The 16,988-nt window shown below is 39.3% G+C and overlaps 1 non-coding gene across 1 annotated transcript; it reads right to left on the bottom strand.

Moving 5' to 3' along the window:
- Positions 1-925: 925 nt before the first annotated feature.
- Positions 926-997, bottom strand: Trnaa-agc (transfer RNA alanine (anticodon AGC)). The gene has a single exon. It is a non-coding gene; the product is annotated as a tRNA-Ala (tRNA).
- Positions 998-16,988: the final 15,991 nt, after the last annotated feature.

Here is a 16,988-nt window from a genome sequence, read left to right on the forward strand (position 1 = left end):
AATAAATAAGGGCTGGGTATGTGGCTCAGTGATAAAGCACCCCTGGATTCAATCTCTAGTACTGATAGATAAAACACACACACACACACACACACACACAGTACATTGTTGTTATTGTTATAGTCACCCTACTATGCAGTAGCACAGCAGAACTACTACTTTTTTTTTTTTTTTTGACACTGGGGATTGAATTCAGGGGCGTTTTACCACTGAGCGACATCCTCAATGCTTTTTATTTTTTATTTTGAGGCAGGGCTTCACTAAGTTGTTTAGGACCTTGAGAAGTTGCTGAGGCTGGATTTGAACTTGTGATTCTCCTGTCTTAGCCTCCTGAGTGGCTGAGATTATAGGCATGTGCCACCATGCCCCACAGAGCTTCTTACTCCTTATCTAGGAATAACTCAGTTTGCTGAAAATTTATGTGTCTGAGCAGAATCAGGGAGAAACCTGATTCAAACTCTATCATTACTTTTGTACAGGATGGTCCATGTTTTCCATCTGTTTCATAAAGGAAATGGGTAAAGAAGATTTCTTTTTATGTTCGCACCTCTGTCAAATAAGGAATAGAAGCCAAAAGCCTCTACCAAATATAAATTGTTATTAGAACACCATCACTTTCAAATTGAAAATAAACTTAAACAATTGGATCAAGCTATGCAAGTGTTTATATAATCACAACAGAATCAGAAATTACCACAAATACCTGTCATCGAGTAGAGATGGTCACCGTATGGCTACCAAGGACAATTATAATATTAAATTAAATACATTTACTCATTTTATTATCAGTGTTGGACTACACTTTGTCAGGATAAAACAAACAAATAACTACAGTTTATATGTGTGTGTGTGTATATATATATATATATATATATATATATATATATATATATATATATATCTTTATTTATTTATTTATTTATTTTTGGAATGCTGGGGATCAAACCCAGGGCTTTGTGCATGCTAAGCACATGCTCTACCACTGAGCTACATCCCAGCCTTATAACTATAGTTTTTTTTTTTTTTTAAAAGAGAGTGAGAGACAGAGGGGGACAGAGGGGGACAGAGAGAATTTTAACATTTATTTATTTTTTCTTAGTTCTTGGCAGACACAACATCTTTGTTGGTATGTGGTGCTACTGAGGATCGAACCCAGGCCGCATGCATGCTAGGCGAGCGCGCTACCGCTTGAGCCACATCCCCAGCCCCATAACTATAGTTTTAATCATGATTTTTTAGTGAATGTTCATCTTTTTATAAAATCAAAAGGGTCACAAAATTAGTCAATCGAAGACTTTTGAAGGTCCCATCACCCATCAGGATGCTCTTGTTCATTTGTGTGTGTGTGTGTATGTGTGTGTGCGCGCGCGCTGCTAGGGATGGAACTCAGTGGTAGGCCTGTGCAGGCGAGGAGGAAAGTGCTGTACCACTGAGCTATGTACCCAGCCCTGCACTTGCCCTTTGATGGTCTCAGGACTGCCAACTACACTGGCCATGTGATAAAGGGAATCAACATCAGCAAGACCTTTGGAATACAAAGTAGGATTTTGAAAAAAATAGACTGGAGAATTTTTGTAGAGAATCTAATTCAGATGGACAAATACTTTGTGGATCTACTGACAACTAAAAAATGAAACTTTTCTTCTGTGGAGTCAGGATAAATCCCTTGGTTATTCCCTGGGGATATTTATTGAATGTAAACGTGTTGATCTATTGAGAACACATTTGCATATATTTTTGAACATACTAAGAGGATTTTTGTTGGAATACATTGATTATATTTGAATGTGACTATATCACAAGATTCATAAGCCACCCATGAGAGCCCCATTGAAGATTCAAAACATTTCTTAAAATAACTCTGCAAATATTTTCCCTAAAAAAATGAAGAATAAAGCACAAATAATAAATAAAGTGGTAAGTTATAGGAATAAAGCCGACAGGGTGAAAAGACTTGGGTTAGAAGCTCTAGTTTACTTGATAAACCTTGTGTTGTAGATATAATTCTAGAATTACATAAATGTTTAATACAAGAGTAAAACAAACTTAAATCAACATGTATTGCCAATTTTCATCTTCCTTTATTTTTTCTTGATCAGTCTATCCAAAGGTTTATCAATTTTATTGATCTTTTCAGAGACCTAGCTTTTGGTCTCATTGATTTTTTTCTCTAATGCCTGTTTCCTATTTTATTGATTTCTTCTCTAATTTCCTTCTCTCTACTCACTTTGAGTTTAATTTGCTTTTCTTCTTTTTCAGTTATTTAAGGTGGAAATTTGACTTGAGAAATTTCTTCTTTCCTAACATAAGTATTTGCACATCTGTCTATGCATTGGCCCATCTGCAAGGATAATGCCTATGTGCCCGTGTTCATGTATGCATGTGCTTGTGTGAGGTTTTTGGTTTTGTTTTTAAATTACAAATTCACTCTTTTTTTTTTTTTTAAATAGGAACAGGGATATGCAGATTGCTTAGTTCTTCTTATTCCAGTTTTAGGAATGTGTGTTTTTCAATGACTTTTAAAAGAATGCCCTGGGTATTTTTTTAGTCAGCTTTTTGTTGCTGTGACCAAAAGAACTGCAAAAAGAAAAATGTAGAGGAAAAATTTCACTGGTTTAGCCCACAGGGGGCCTGCTCCAGGCTTTGGACCTGAGATGAGGAAGAGCATCATGGCAGAAGGGCATGGCAGAGGAAAGCAGCTCCAAAGGTGGCAACAAGGAAGGAGAGAGAGCGAGAGAGAGAGAGAGAGAGAGAGAGAGAGAGAGAGAGAGAGCGCTCTGCTACCAGGACAAAACATTTACTCCAAAGGCATACCCCCAGTGATCCATCTCCTCTAGCTACACCCAGTTAATTCAAATCAGTGGATTCATCCACTGATTAGGTCACAACTCTCATAATTTAATCATTTCACCTCTGAACATTCTTGCATGAGCTCTGGGGAGACCCCCTCAAATCCAAACCATAACAGTGTTCACTGAGGTCCCACTACTTGGACTGACATCTCTGAGCTCTGCAGGAGCTATGGGAATTTCTCAGCCTTCCACTCTCTGATAGTTTCGTGTTAGGGATAGGGTTAGGGTTAGTGTTAGTGTTTTTCTTGCTCTGCACATCTGGAACACTAATTGTATATTTATTTTTAAGAGGGTTGTTTCTCCCAGACCCTCTCAGGGAGCAATGCTAGGGAGTATAAATGTATATCCATACATATATGTGTGTCTATATTTGTTTCTATACCTGTCTCTATTGAAAACCATGAGTCTACAGGATATCTCAAACTGTAATCCAATCCCACAAGGGACATGTGAAATTTTCCTTTTCTATATTTGCAACTCCCTTCTCTGATAGTGAGAAATTCAGTGCCCATTGTTTTCTATAAATGATTTGATGATTTGATGATTCTCCCCATATGTAACCGATCTTTTATTGCTGTCACCCCTCTGCTACATGTAGGTTTTCCTCTTTCTCCTTGGGCTGTTTCCCCTGAAGATGAAGGGTTCTCCCTTGCATCATGTCAGGTAGTGCCTCCCTCATCAGTCTTCTAACCCTGTTTAGACTCTCTGATGCCCCACACCAGGCTGCCCCTTGGTGAGAATACCTCCTCGCCCTGCTGTGCTCTGGTGTTCTGTGCCAGGCTGCCTGCCTCCCATGGACGCAGACATGCTTCTCGTTGTCACTCCAGCTGCTTCTCCATGCACACTTGCTCAGTTCATCCAAGTTTTAGCACTCTATTTTTCTGAAAGAGAAAGACTGTTCTATAATATTTCATTTATTCTATATAAGGTATTTACTCTATTACATTTCTTCAATTTGTTATTTTCAACTAGTAGTAATATGTGCATTTTTAGTGGTACCTGGGATTGAACCCAGGGCCACTTAACCACTGAGCTACATCCCCAGCCCTTTTTATTTTTCATTTTGAGACAGGGTCTCATTAAATTGCCCAGACTGGCATCAAACTTGCAATCTTTCTGTCTTAGCCTCTCAGGCAGACCTGTGCCACCCTGTCCAGCTTAATTTTTATACCTTGATCTTATATCCAGTGATATCACCAACTCGTGTTATTAGTTCTAGTACCATTTTCTTCTCTCACATTTTATCAGTGGTTGCTGGTGGTATTTAAAAATATTCATTTTTAAAATATATGGTCTTATATCTGGGTACTTTTCTAAATTTACATATTTTAGAGGTTTGAAGCTGCTTCTCTTGGAGTGATGCAAATAATGACAGTTTTATCCCTTCCTTTGTAATATTTATAATTAAAAAATCCTTATTTTAGTGAATTAGCTATAACCTTCTTATAATGGTTGTTTTTTTTAAAATCACTGCTGCATCCCCAACACCCAGAACAGTACATGACATCCGATAGATGCTCAATGAATATTTATTGAATCAATCAAAATTGGATTTTAGCTTCCTTTTATCGTGCTATTCAATTCCTCATTTATATTGGTTTGGGGCTTCTTCCAAATAAGAATTCCCTATCAGCTGCTTTCACATTGCAAGTTTATATATCTGAAGGCATAAATCCCCAATTCTGGAGACACCTTGTCCTCCACATCCATTCTGTCCTTGTGCCTCTGTCACCAAGCTGCATGCCCTATTTATCTTGGAAAAGCAAGATAAATAAAGGCTTTTATTATACCAACATTATGTGAAGACTTCTTCATGCTCTGGAACTTCGGAGAAGAGGCTGGGTTTGGATAGACAGCAGAAAGTGCTGTGTACAAACAGGAGACACTTTCATTGAGTAGGGGATCAAAATGCACTACCTCAAACTCCATGTTTAGAGCTCCAGATATGGTGGTGCCTAACTGTTATCCCAGTGACTCAAGAGGCTGAGGCAGGAGGACAGTAAGTTCGAGGTCAGCCTCAAAAACTTATCAAGACACTATCTCAGAATAAGAAATGAAAAGGACTAGGGATGTAGCTCAGTATATTCTATTTAGGCATAAAGATTATTTTGAACTGGAGGTAAATGACAATCCACAGATGCAGAAAACAGCCTTCCTGGGCTTTCCTTACGTGATAAAAAGTAGAATCTTCTGAGAAATGAGATCCACCACAAATTCTCCCTCCCAGGGAAATTTTATGGCCCTGAAAATGAGGGAAAGTTGCCTCCGAGGTGGGCCTGCAAAAACAGACTTCCTCCATTCATTTACGCTGTGTGTTCATCTCTGCTCTTCATGGGAGCCTAAAGCCCTTTTCCTGTGTCTGCCATTTCTCGACACACGAATTGTCCTTTGCTAAGATGTGGTAGAGGCCAGATTCTACCACCCTTTTGAGTTACTGGTCTCTGAGGTTTCTCTTGCATGATGTGCACTGCACAAGTTAATTAACTTTTGTTTGTTTTCTCTTGTTAATTTGCCTCTTATCAGTCTAGTTTGGAGGGTCCCAACCGGACAATCTATTCTCCTTCTACTGTAATATCTCAAAGTTTGGACGTGGGTGCTGAATCCAGTGCTTATGTGCCACTGCAAGGTTGGCTGGATGCTGTGTGGCAACCTGTGGCCACAGTCTGTGGGGGAATCACCGTATACAGAAACCCCAGCAGTGGGAAGTTTTCAGAAGCCAGATATCTCAGGGAACACATTTGCCTCGAACTTGAGAAAAAGCTTAGATTAAAATGCTAATTTTTTTTTGTCTCCTTGGTCTTATGATTTCTAAGAGTCTCACACTATGATGACAGTTTTGTCTACTCTTTCTTAATTTTCTGGATTCTTCCACCCCCCAGCAATGGGGATTGAACCTAACATGGCTCTGCTGATTTACATCCCCAGGCCCTTTTATATTTGAAATAGGATCTTTCTAAGTTGCCAAGGCTGACCTCAAATTCACAATCCTGCTTCAGGCTCCCAAGTCACTGGAATTACAGGTACCACCATGCCCTGCTGCCACCTGGCATATTTCTGTTTGTTTGGTATTTGGTGTTGGGAATAGAATCGCAGGCCAAATCTAACACTAGGAAGTTTCTATTTTACTAAAGTGTGTGTGTACTGTAGATTTCAAAACTCCAGAAGAAAAGACTGAATGATTTCACCACAAGGAAATAATAAATGATCTGGGGAGTGAACTCACAGCCTGGCACATGATAAGCACATGTTCTACCATGGAGTTATACCTGAAACCTTAAGAATATTTTTAAAACCATGTATAGGTGTTGAATTTTATCAAAACATTTTTCTGCATTTATTGAGTGATTATATGTGTTTCTTTCTCATAGTCTTTTAACGTGGCTAAATTACATTTGTAGCTTTTCTAATCACCCTTTCCTACCTGTGACAAATCTTCCTATATCACTGTTTATGGTATCATCTTCTCTATTCACTCTGGATTTCTTTGGATTTGATTTGATAATATTTCATTTAGAGTTTTTATATCTATAGCTATGTATTTGTCCATTCTCATTATACACTTGTCTGATTTTAGCATTAGGATTATGTTGGCTAGCTCTATAAAGTGTGAAAGTCTATATTAAATGGATTAATATGTTCCTCAAAAATTTGGTAAAAGTGGGGTTGGAGATGTAGTGTAACTTGGTGGTAGAGCACTTGCCTAGTGTATAGGAAGCCCTGTTTTCCATTCCCACCTTCACCCTCTTTTTAAAATCCTTGGGCCTGGTTATTTCTTTTGTGGAAAGATTTCCAACCACTGATGATGGTAATGATTACTATTATTATTTGGTACCACAGATTGATCCCAGGGGCACTTTATCACTGAGCCACATCGGCAGCTCTTTTTATTTTTTCTTTTGAGACAGGGTTTTTCTAAGTTGCTTAGGGCCTCACTAAGTTGCTGAGGCTGGCTTTGAACTCATGATCCTCCTGCCTCAGCCTCCTGAGCTGCTGGGATTACAGGTGTGTACCACCGTACGTGATTACTTTTTAAACTCTTATATTTTTAAGGGTTAGCTATGATTAGTTATATTCTTCTGGGAATATTTTATCCAAGTTCTCAAAATTGTTGGAATTATAGTTATTAATGATATCATTTTATCTTTTTAATCTGTTCTTTATCTGTAGTTTTGTGTCTGTTTTCATTTATATTGTTTGTATTTTATCTTTTCTCTTGACCAAGGTTGCTAGAAATTTGTCAATTTTATTTTCAAAGAACCAAAGTCTACTTGTGATCAACTCTGTTAAATTTTTGTTTTTGATTTTATTGGTATCTGCTTTTATAATATTTCTCTTTGGGTTTATTCTGATGTTCTTCCTTCTCTTCCTCTTCTTCCTCCTTCCCCTCTCCTTCTCCTCAGTGCTGGGGATGGGATCCAAGTCCTCACAGATACTAGGCAAGTACCTGTCACATTTCTACATCCCCAGCCCCTAACTTAATATAATATAAACTCTTACCTTAGTAGTTTTAAGGACTTCCTTTATTCTAATGCAAGTATTTAAGCAACTTAAAGCAAATCATGAAAATTAAACAACATGCTCCTGGGTCAATGAAGAAATTCTAAATGAAGTTTAAAAGCATATTTCCGCCACGCAACCAGCACGCTGGCTTCATACAAGAGGTTCATAGCATAGAAGTTAACTAGTGAGATGAAAATAAACACACAAAACTCAATTACCTTTTTCTTTGACCAGGTCTGAGACAGCCCTCCCTCTGGCTCCTGCCTCGAACCACCCACCCGGTGGGGCAGCAAGGCTCACTCAGGACTAGCAGGAGAGAGAGAGAGAGCACGCCAGGGAGTGGCCTTTCATTGGGGAACAAGAAATTCAGGGGAAAATTCCATCCAGTGAAGGTCGAGGGGGACAGCATTCCAAGGTCAGGGTCAGTGACTGGTCTCAGGGTCAATGGTCAGTCACACCCCCACACAGAAGGGCTCTCGCACCTAGAAAGGGTGGGGATTAGTTCGACACAGTTTAGCCAGAACGCCTCACACCCAATCAGGGAGGTGCCCAATCACGTGCGAGAATGGCTTCCCACACATATTGAGACAATGAAAATGGATACGCAGCATAAAACTTATGGGATACTTTAAAAGCAGTTCTAAAAGGGAAGTTTATGGTAATGAATACCCACCTCAAAAGAGGAGAAAGATTTCAAATAAACAACTTAACGTTATGCCTCAGGGAAATAGAAAAAAAAAAAAAAACAAAAAACCTAAGTCCAAAGTTAAAAGAATAAGGATCAGAGCAGAAATAAATGAAACAGAGACTAGTCATCATGGAAATCTAAGACAACTCACAGAATAACATGAAAACAGTGCGTCTGTGACTTCTTTCACTCACAAGTTATTTAGTAGTCTGCTTTAAAGTTTGCAACTACACGGGGATTTAAGAAATTATTCCTTTTTTATTTTTATTTTTTGGTATCTGGGGATTGAACCCCAGTCCTTTCTATATTTTATTTAGAGACAGTCTTTCTGAGTTGCTTAGGCCCTTAGTAAGATGCTGAAGCTGACTTTGAACTTATGACCCTCCTGCCTCAGCCATCAGAGCTGCTGGGATTACAGGTATGCACCACCATGCCTGACCCAATTTTTTAAATATTTATTTTTTAGTTATAGGCGGACACAATATCTTTATTTTATTTTTATGTGGTGCTGTGGACTGAACCCAGTGCCTCACACATGCTAGGTGAGCGCTCTACCTCTGAGCCACAACCTCGGCCCCCATTTTGTTTTTGATTGACATATTTTAGTTGCACATACTAATGGGGTTCAGTGTGATATTTCAACACAAGCATATAGCATGCACTGATGAAATCCAGGCTCCCTTTATCCACGCCCCCCCGACCCTTCACACACACAACCTTTAGTAATCACTATTCTGGGGGGATTTTTTAAATTTTTTTTTTTTTTGTAATCAACTTCTAACTTAATTGTTTTGCTCAGAAATTAGGACCTATGTAATACTTATGTACTGAAAAAAATGGGTCAAAGTTTTCCTGATCAATTTTTACTAATGTTTCATGTATAATTAGGAAGTTGCATTCTCTCACTATTGGGTGCAGAAAGCTCTTTATTCATTAGACCAAACTCATCAAGTGTGTTGTTTAGATCTCCTGTGTCCTTTGCTGCATTTTTCTTCTGCCTGTCCTGTTTAAGGCAGATGTGATGAAATCCTCTCACTTTGAGGATATAGTAAGTTGCTCCCTATAGGGCTAGGGATGTAACTCAGTGGTAGAGTACTTGCTTAGCATGTGCAAGGCCCTGTGTTTCATCCCCAGTACTCAAAATCAAACAAACAAAGCAAAACAACAACAACAACAAAAAACTACCCAGAGTAGATGAAGCAGTATTACATTTTTATTTTTAGGAGTTGAACAACCTTCCATTGAGAACTTCAGGTATCATTAGGAAAGCACCACCACCAAATAGAATTGGGTGGACTGAGGATGTACCTTGGTGGTTGAGCCCTTGCCAGTATGTGCAATACCCTGGGTTCTATCCACAGCACTGCACAGGGGTGGGGGAGAATTGTTCCCTATACCTTTCTCATATTTTTGTTTTATATATTTTATTAGGTGCATACAAGCTCAACTTTGCTATACCTTTTTTGAGAATTAAGTCATTTATAATATGGTGGTCCTTTTTATCTCTGATCATGCTTTATAAAGATCACTTTATCTAGTATTAATATTATTGTGTTAGTTTTTCATCACTGTGACAAAATAACCTGAGAAAATCAACTAAGAAGAAGAAAGATTTATTTTGGCTCACAATTTCAGAGGTTTCAGCCCATAGTCACTTGGCCCCGTTGCCAAGAGGCTTGTGGTGAGGCAGAACATCATGATGTGGCATGAGCAGAGTTGCTCACCTCATGGTGGCCAGAAAGCAGAGAGAGAAAGAGAAGGAGGGAGGGGGGACAAGGTAAGCCCTTCCAGACCGACTTCCTCAATTAGGCCTCACCTCCTCAAGTTTCCACCCCCTCCCAGCAATGCCCTCAACTATGAACCCATCAGTGGGTTTGGCTTATTTTGCTTAACATGATATCCTCCAGCTTATCCATTTACCTGAAAATGCCATAATTTCATTCGTCTAGAGGCTGAGTAATAAACCACTGTGTATGTGTACCACATTTTCTTTATCCATTCATCTGTTGTAGGGCACCTAGGTTGGTTCCATAGTCTAGCTATTGTGAATTGAACTGCCATAAACATTGATGTGGCTGCATCATTTTAGTATGCTGATTTTAAGTCCTTTGGGTATAAATGAGGAGTGGGATAGCTGGGTCAAATGGAGGTTCCATTCCAAGTTTTCTGAGGAATCTCCATACTGCTTTCCATGGAGGTTGCACCAGTTTGCAGTCCCACCAGCAATGTATGAGTGTGACTTTTCCCCTCACATCCTCATCAACACTTATTATTGCTTGGGATTGAACCCATGGCCTTGTGCATGCAAGTCACACATTCTACCAAATGAGCTAAATACCCAGTCCCCGCTTGTATTCTTGATAATTGCCATTCTGACTGGAGTGAGATGAAATCTTAGAGTAATTTTGATTTGCATTTCTCTAATTTCTAGAGATGTTGAACAATTTTTTTTCTTATATTTGTTGGTTGATTGTATTTCTTCTTCTGTGAAGTGTCTGTTCAGTTCCTTAGTTCATTTAATGATTGTGTTTTTATTCTTTTGATGTTAAGTTTTTTGAATTCTTTATGTATCCTAGAGATTAGTGCTCTCTCTGAGGCATGTATGGTAAAGATTTTCTCCCGTTCTGTAGGCTTCCTCTTCACATTACTGATTCCTTTGCTGAAAATAAGTTTTTTAGTTTGAATCCATCCCATTGACAGATTCTTTTTTTGGGGGGGGTGCGTACTGGGGATTGAGCTCAACCACTGAACCACATCCCCATCTCCATTTTTATATTTAACCTAGTGACAAGATCTCATTGAGTTGCTTAGCACCTCGCCGTTGCTGAGGCTAGCATTGAATTTGTGATCTTCCTGTCTCAGTCTCTCAAACCACTGGGATTACAGGTGCTGAGAGCCATAGCCAAGTAGAATGACACATAGCATTTTTGGTTGAAAGGTGACCCTGCTCAGGGATTAGGGTGGCTCCAGGTTTAGGGTGGATCCTGCTGGATTAGGGTGGCTCCAGGTTTAGGGTGGATCCTGCTGGGAATAGGGCGTATCCTGCTGTCTCAGGCACCCGCTCCTTGAGTTCCCATGGAGTTCTCGGGGGGTTCTGAGAGTATTTGGTACACAGAGCCCGGTGGAGGAAGTGATTTTCCCAGAATGTGCATGTAGAGTGTCAGTGAGAGTTCGGGAATAAAGAGTTGCTGTTGGAATCTACTAGGCTTTTGTGGTGGCTCGGTTATTTTGTGTCCAGCCAAACTGCGGCAACAGGCATGTGCCAACATGCCTGGCCCATTGATTGATTCTTGATTTTAATTCTTGAGTCTTGTTAAGGAAGTCAGGTCCTAAGTTGACATGATAAAAATTTGGGCCTACTTTTTCTTCTATTGATGTGATGAATTATGTTTATTGATTTCCATATGTTGAACTAAACTTGCATCCCTGAGAAGAACCCCACTTGATCATCATGCACTGTCTTTTTAATATAATTTAGTATGGGATTTTTCCAGAATTTTTTGAGAATTTTTACAGCTATGCTCATCAGGAATATTGATCTGAAGTTTCCTTTCCTTGATATGTGTTTGTCTGGCTTTGGTATCAGGGTGATATTAGCCTCATAGAATGAGTTTGGAAAGGTTCCCTCCTATTCTATTTAATGGAATAATTTGAGGAGTATTGGTGTTAATTCTATTTGAAGGTCTCATAGAACTCTGCTAGACTCTGTCTGGTCCTGGGCTTTTCTTGGTTGGTAGGTTTTGGATGGCATCTTCTATTTCATTGCTTGCACTTGATGTCCATGAAGTCTAAATGATCAATTGTATTATCTAGTTCCATAGTTTCTTTGTTTAGTTTTTGTTTGGAAGATCTATCCAGCCTTATATCAGTCTATCTATGTACCTTCTAAACTGCTGCTCTGACATTTCCTCTATTGTGTTGTCTATGAATTCTGTTGTTGGAACATCTTGGTTTGTTTGAGGTACTTTGTTCCCTTGTTTTTTCATGTTTCATGTTGTCTTCCCATCTAGTCGTATGGATCTGAGGCAGTACAGTTCCTACCCTGTACTCTTAGAGTGTCCATGGAGGCTTCCAGTACCTCACCTTTAAGGGAAACACCAATATTAACAGCACTAAATACAACAACATATGGCCTTATACCAAAAAGCTCCTGTTGAGATGTCTACAGTTTTGTCACAATAAGCAGAAATGATGCATTCAATTACTGTCTACAATATAAACAGTAAGTTTGCTAAAAGGGGTTACCATTTCAAAAGATGGTCAAAGAGGGAGCAGAAGTAGTTCAGGATGTGATATTTATGAAGGAGAAGGAGAGAAGATAGAGGCAAAAAAATTACAGTTACAGCGAAGGAGGAATTAATAGAGGTTGGCTGTTAGCATGAGAGAAGTGAGAAAGAGAATCCAGGGAGATAGACCAGCAAGAGAAAAATTATAAACAGATTTTTTTAAAAGTAAAAAATATAAGAATACACAATAAAACTGTGATATACTATTCAGACATCCCATTCCTCAATAAATTATTGCATGAAAAGTATTTGAATTCAAAGATGGTAGAAATGTGAGTGGGGAGAATAAAAATCTGAATGGAAAATTGAACAATTATTTCCAATGACTTTCAAAAGTTTCTCAGCTTCCCTTCTCCACTGAAAGATACGGTTGTCTAATGTTTGATGGTAGCTCCAGTCTGTTGGGTGCTGTACTGGTTGGCTGGGCAAGCCCATAGCCAGATACCCTTACACCCTCTTCCAGTGTTTCCACCTGCTGTAGCTGGCCTCTTCTGTCCTGACGCACTTCAGGACTCATTGAGCTGGAGGGAGCCCAGTTCTCTCCAGTTTCTCCAACCTGTGCCCCTCCATGGGAATGCTGCCAGTCTCTGTCTTTCCTTAGGCTTGCCAGACCTAAACTGGCCCACATAGACCCAGCCGCAATCTGAGGGATCTGGGTTTTGGATTCCCCAGGCTCTGCCTTGCTCCAATCTCAAGATCTCAATATCATTCCAACTCTCAGAGAGACCACCAGGGATGCTTTCACACAGAGAGTGACGCTGCAAAGAGACAGCCAGATGGCAGCCGCTAGCACAGGAAGACCTCAGGTGCAACCAGATCTGTAGGTATCCTGGCAATAGAATCAAGGCCCTGGCTGGTGTCCCCAGACAGAGGCAACCTCACCCCAAGATGGTTGCCGTGGTGGTGGCAAACCTGCAGGTCCTTGGCTCTGGACTCATAGGCCCTGGTCTGTGTTCTAAGATACCAGCAGCCACATGTAACCAAACCCGAAGGTAACTTGACAATGGACCTCCTGGCAGCAGCGGGCAGCAGGCAATCTCCCCAGCAAATGGTGGGCAGTCTGTACGTAAATGGTGGGCCCCCAGTAGGTGAACAGTGGGTGGCGGGCATGGGGCAGGTGAAAGGTGTGATGGGTTGGCAAAAGGCAGGCAAACGGTAGGTGACTGGCATCAATCAGCAAACGATCTGTGGGCAAATGGAGGACGATTGTGTGGGTGATCGGGGCGAACAGTGGGGCATTTTCAGGCAGCATTGGCTGCCTGGTAGAGAAACAGTATTTTCTCTGCTTGAATCCTTAGTCAAGGAGCAACAAGGAATGCAGCCTCCCTCCAGTCTGTCATCTTGGATCTCCCTCATTATCTTTTTAATAGAGGAATGAAGACCTTTTAAAATTACTTTAGGGCCAAGTACAGTGGCCTATGCCTAGAATTCCACTGACTCTGGAGGCTGGGGCAGAAGGATTGCAAGTTTGAGAGCAGTCTGGCAATTTAGTGACACCCTATCTCACACACACACACACACACACACACACACACACATATACACACTAAATAAATAAATAACAAGGACTGGGGTAGAGTGCTCTCCTTCAGCATGTATGAGGACCTAGGTTCAATCCCCAACACTGCAAAAAATCAAAAAGCAAAACAAACAAAATATCCAATTACTTTGTCCATGTAATTGGAAAAGTTCCTACCAACTTAATTTATTATTCTAATTTTTCTTTATCTTTTACTTTTTCGAAAACTTTATATCTATAGCTCCCTTTTAAGAATGTCATAGCTCTACTATAGGAAGAGGAGTATGTTTGCCTTTAATTTCACTTTCAATTTTTTTCAGAAACAAGCGTGATTGCTTTTAATTTTTGTGCATCTTATAGCATCAACTAGATTTGTCTCTCCTACTATTTAAATACTTTATTGGAAAGTATTTCTAATGTGGATCTTTTTGTAGTGAACCTTCTCAGGCCTATTATGCTTCATGAGGTTTTGTAAATTATGGTCTTATATTTGAATTAAAGTTTGGTTGTAACATTTTGGGTTTTAAATTTCCTTTCCTTCAACAGTTTGAAAATAAGGCTCCTTTGTCTTTTGGCATCCAGTAGTGCTGTTGAAAAATTGATGTAAATCTGATCTTTGTTCTTTGGAAACAAACTGGTCTTTCTCTTGTTAACTTTAAAATTTCTCTTTGTTGTTGATGTTCTTAAATTTCACTATTATTGCCAGGTGTAGTAGCACATCCTGTAATCCCTGTGACTGGAGCAGTTGAGGCTGGAGGAAGACAAGTTCAAGGCCAGCTTCAACAACTTAGGGAGGCTCTAAGCAATTTAGCAAGACCCTGTCTCAAATTAAGAGATGGGGATATGATAGTGGTAAGTGTCTCTGGGTTCAATCTCTATTACCAAAGGAATTCATTATTATTAGCTGGGCACCGTAGCACCTGCCTGTAATTTCAGCTACTCAGGTGGCTAAGGCAGGAGGATCACTTGTGTCCAAGATTCAAGGCTGACTTGGGCAACATAGCCAGACCTTGTCCCTTAAAACAAAACAAACAAAAAAAAAAGGCACTTTTTTCCTACTACTATTTATCTAGGTTTTCCTTCTCTCTTCTCTTTGGCCCTTGTGGCCTACTTTCATCTGAAATCTTTTGTCTTAGTTTAGTTCTGGTGAATTTATTGTTTTTTCAATAATTTTTTCCTTCTTTTTGGACTTTCATTGTTTTTTGTTTGTTTGTTTAGCTGTTTTCTATCAGCAATACTTTTTTGTGGTAGACAGAATGATGTCCTTCCAAGGGTGTCCACATCCTAATTCCTGGAACCTGTGAACACTGTTATTGGACCTGGCAAAGGGGATTAAGGTAGAATGAAGGTTGCTAATTAGCTGACCTCAAAATAAGGAGATGATCCTGAATTTTCCTGATGGGAACAACATAATATTGAGGGCTCCTAAATGTGGAAGAGGGGAATAGAGGTGTCATCTCAGAGTGAGGGGATGTGAAGAGGACTTGACCACACTGCTTTGAAGATGGAGGAAGGAGCAAGAAAGAGTCCACAAAAGTGGGCAGCCTCCAGAAGCTGGGAGAGTCTAGAAAATGGAATCTTCCTGGTGGAAGGAGGCAGCCTTGCCCACGCCATGATTGTGGCCCTGCAATACCTACTTCCAACTTTTTTAACTTTTGGAACTATAAGATAATAAATTTATGGTTTTAAAAAATATTTATTTTTTAGTTGTATGTGGACACAATATCATTTTTTAAAAAATATTTTTAAAATCTTCGTTGTAGTTGGACACAATACCTTTATCTTATTTTTATGTGGTGCTGAGGATTGAACCCAGGGCCTTGCATGTGCTAGACGAGCACTCTACGGCTGAGCCACAACTCCAGCCCCTAAAATATCTTTATTTTATTTTTATGTGGTGCTAAGGATCGAACCCAGTGCCTCATGCATGCTAGGTGAGCTCTCTACCTCTGAGCCACAACCCCAACCCAAATTTATGTTGTTTTAAGCCACAAAGTTTGTGGTGATTTGTGATAACAGTAATAAGAAATGAACATCATTTCTAAAACTAATAGTTTTAATTTTTTTGCAAAGCTACGGATGGAACCCAGGGCCTCATTCATGCTCGGCAAGCGAGCACTGTACCACTGAATCGCATCCTCAGCCAACTAATCATTTTTTTGAAACAATTGTTCTTCTTTTTTATTTTTTGTCATTTGTTGAATTGATCACATTTCCTTTGTTCCATTTTTCCTCCTCTCATAATTACAAGCTATGTGTACTATTTCTGTTATTCTGGTAGTTGTCCTTAATATTTTCACCTTTTATCAATGTTATACCATACATTTGGTTTAAGAGTAAGAATCTTTGTATAAATCTTTTAATTATTTATTTTGGTACTAGGAAATTAATCGAGGGGCACTCTACCACTGAGCTACATTCCTAGCCCTTTTTATTTTTTATTTTTGAGACAGGGTCTTACTAAGTTGCTGAGGTTGAACTTGAACTTGCAGTTTTTCTGCCCAGCCTCCCAAGTCACTGGAGTTTCAGGTGTGCATCATCTTTCCCAGCAAAATTTTTATATAAGTCCTGTCATGAGAGCAGCAATCCCCTTATCTATATCCCCAACCATTTCCTTCTGTCCCTTGGAAACCATGTTCACTTATTGACTGATTCTTCTAACACATATTACTTTACTCCTAAGTAATATGGATATTTTGTTATTTCTTGATTTTTCAGTTTTGGATGTTGTTGATTTTCCACTGTAGGGAATTAAGTCTGAACTTTTTCAGTATCAGTGCACACAGAAACACACCCCTTCCCAATTCTCCCAAGCTGGTAAGAGAATGAATAAATAAACTTTGGTTTGTTTTTACAGTGGAATATCTTATAGCTTTGAAAATGAATGAATTATAGGACCATTCAACAACAGGTATGAATCTAGTAAGAATTGCCACGAGTGAATAAAAGCACATTTCCAACAACCATGCAAAGTAGTGCCTTTTTAATAAGATTCTAAACCAAATAAAATAAAAATAATATATTGTTCAGGCACCCATATATATGATAAAACTATTTTTTATAAAACTAATTTTAAAATGCAAAGAAGTGATAAATGGAAAATAGAGGCCAGTGGTTACCTTTAGTTGGTGGAGTACAGGAAA

This window comes from Ictidomys tridecemlineatus, chromosome 5 (assembly GCF_052094955.1).
Source record: "Ictidomys tridecemlineatus isolate mIctTri1 chromosome 5, mIctTri1.hap1, whole genome shotgun sequence".
Lineage (NCBI taxonomy): Eukaryota > Metazoa > Chordata > Mammalia > Rodentia > Sciuridae > Ictidomys > Ictidomys tridecemlineatus.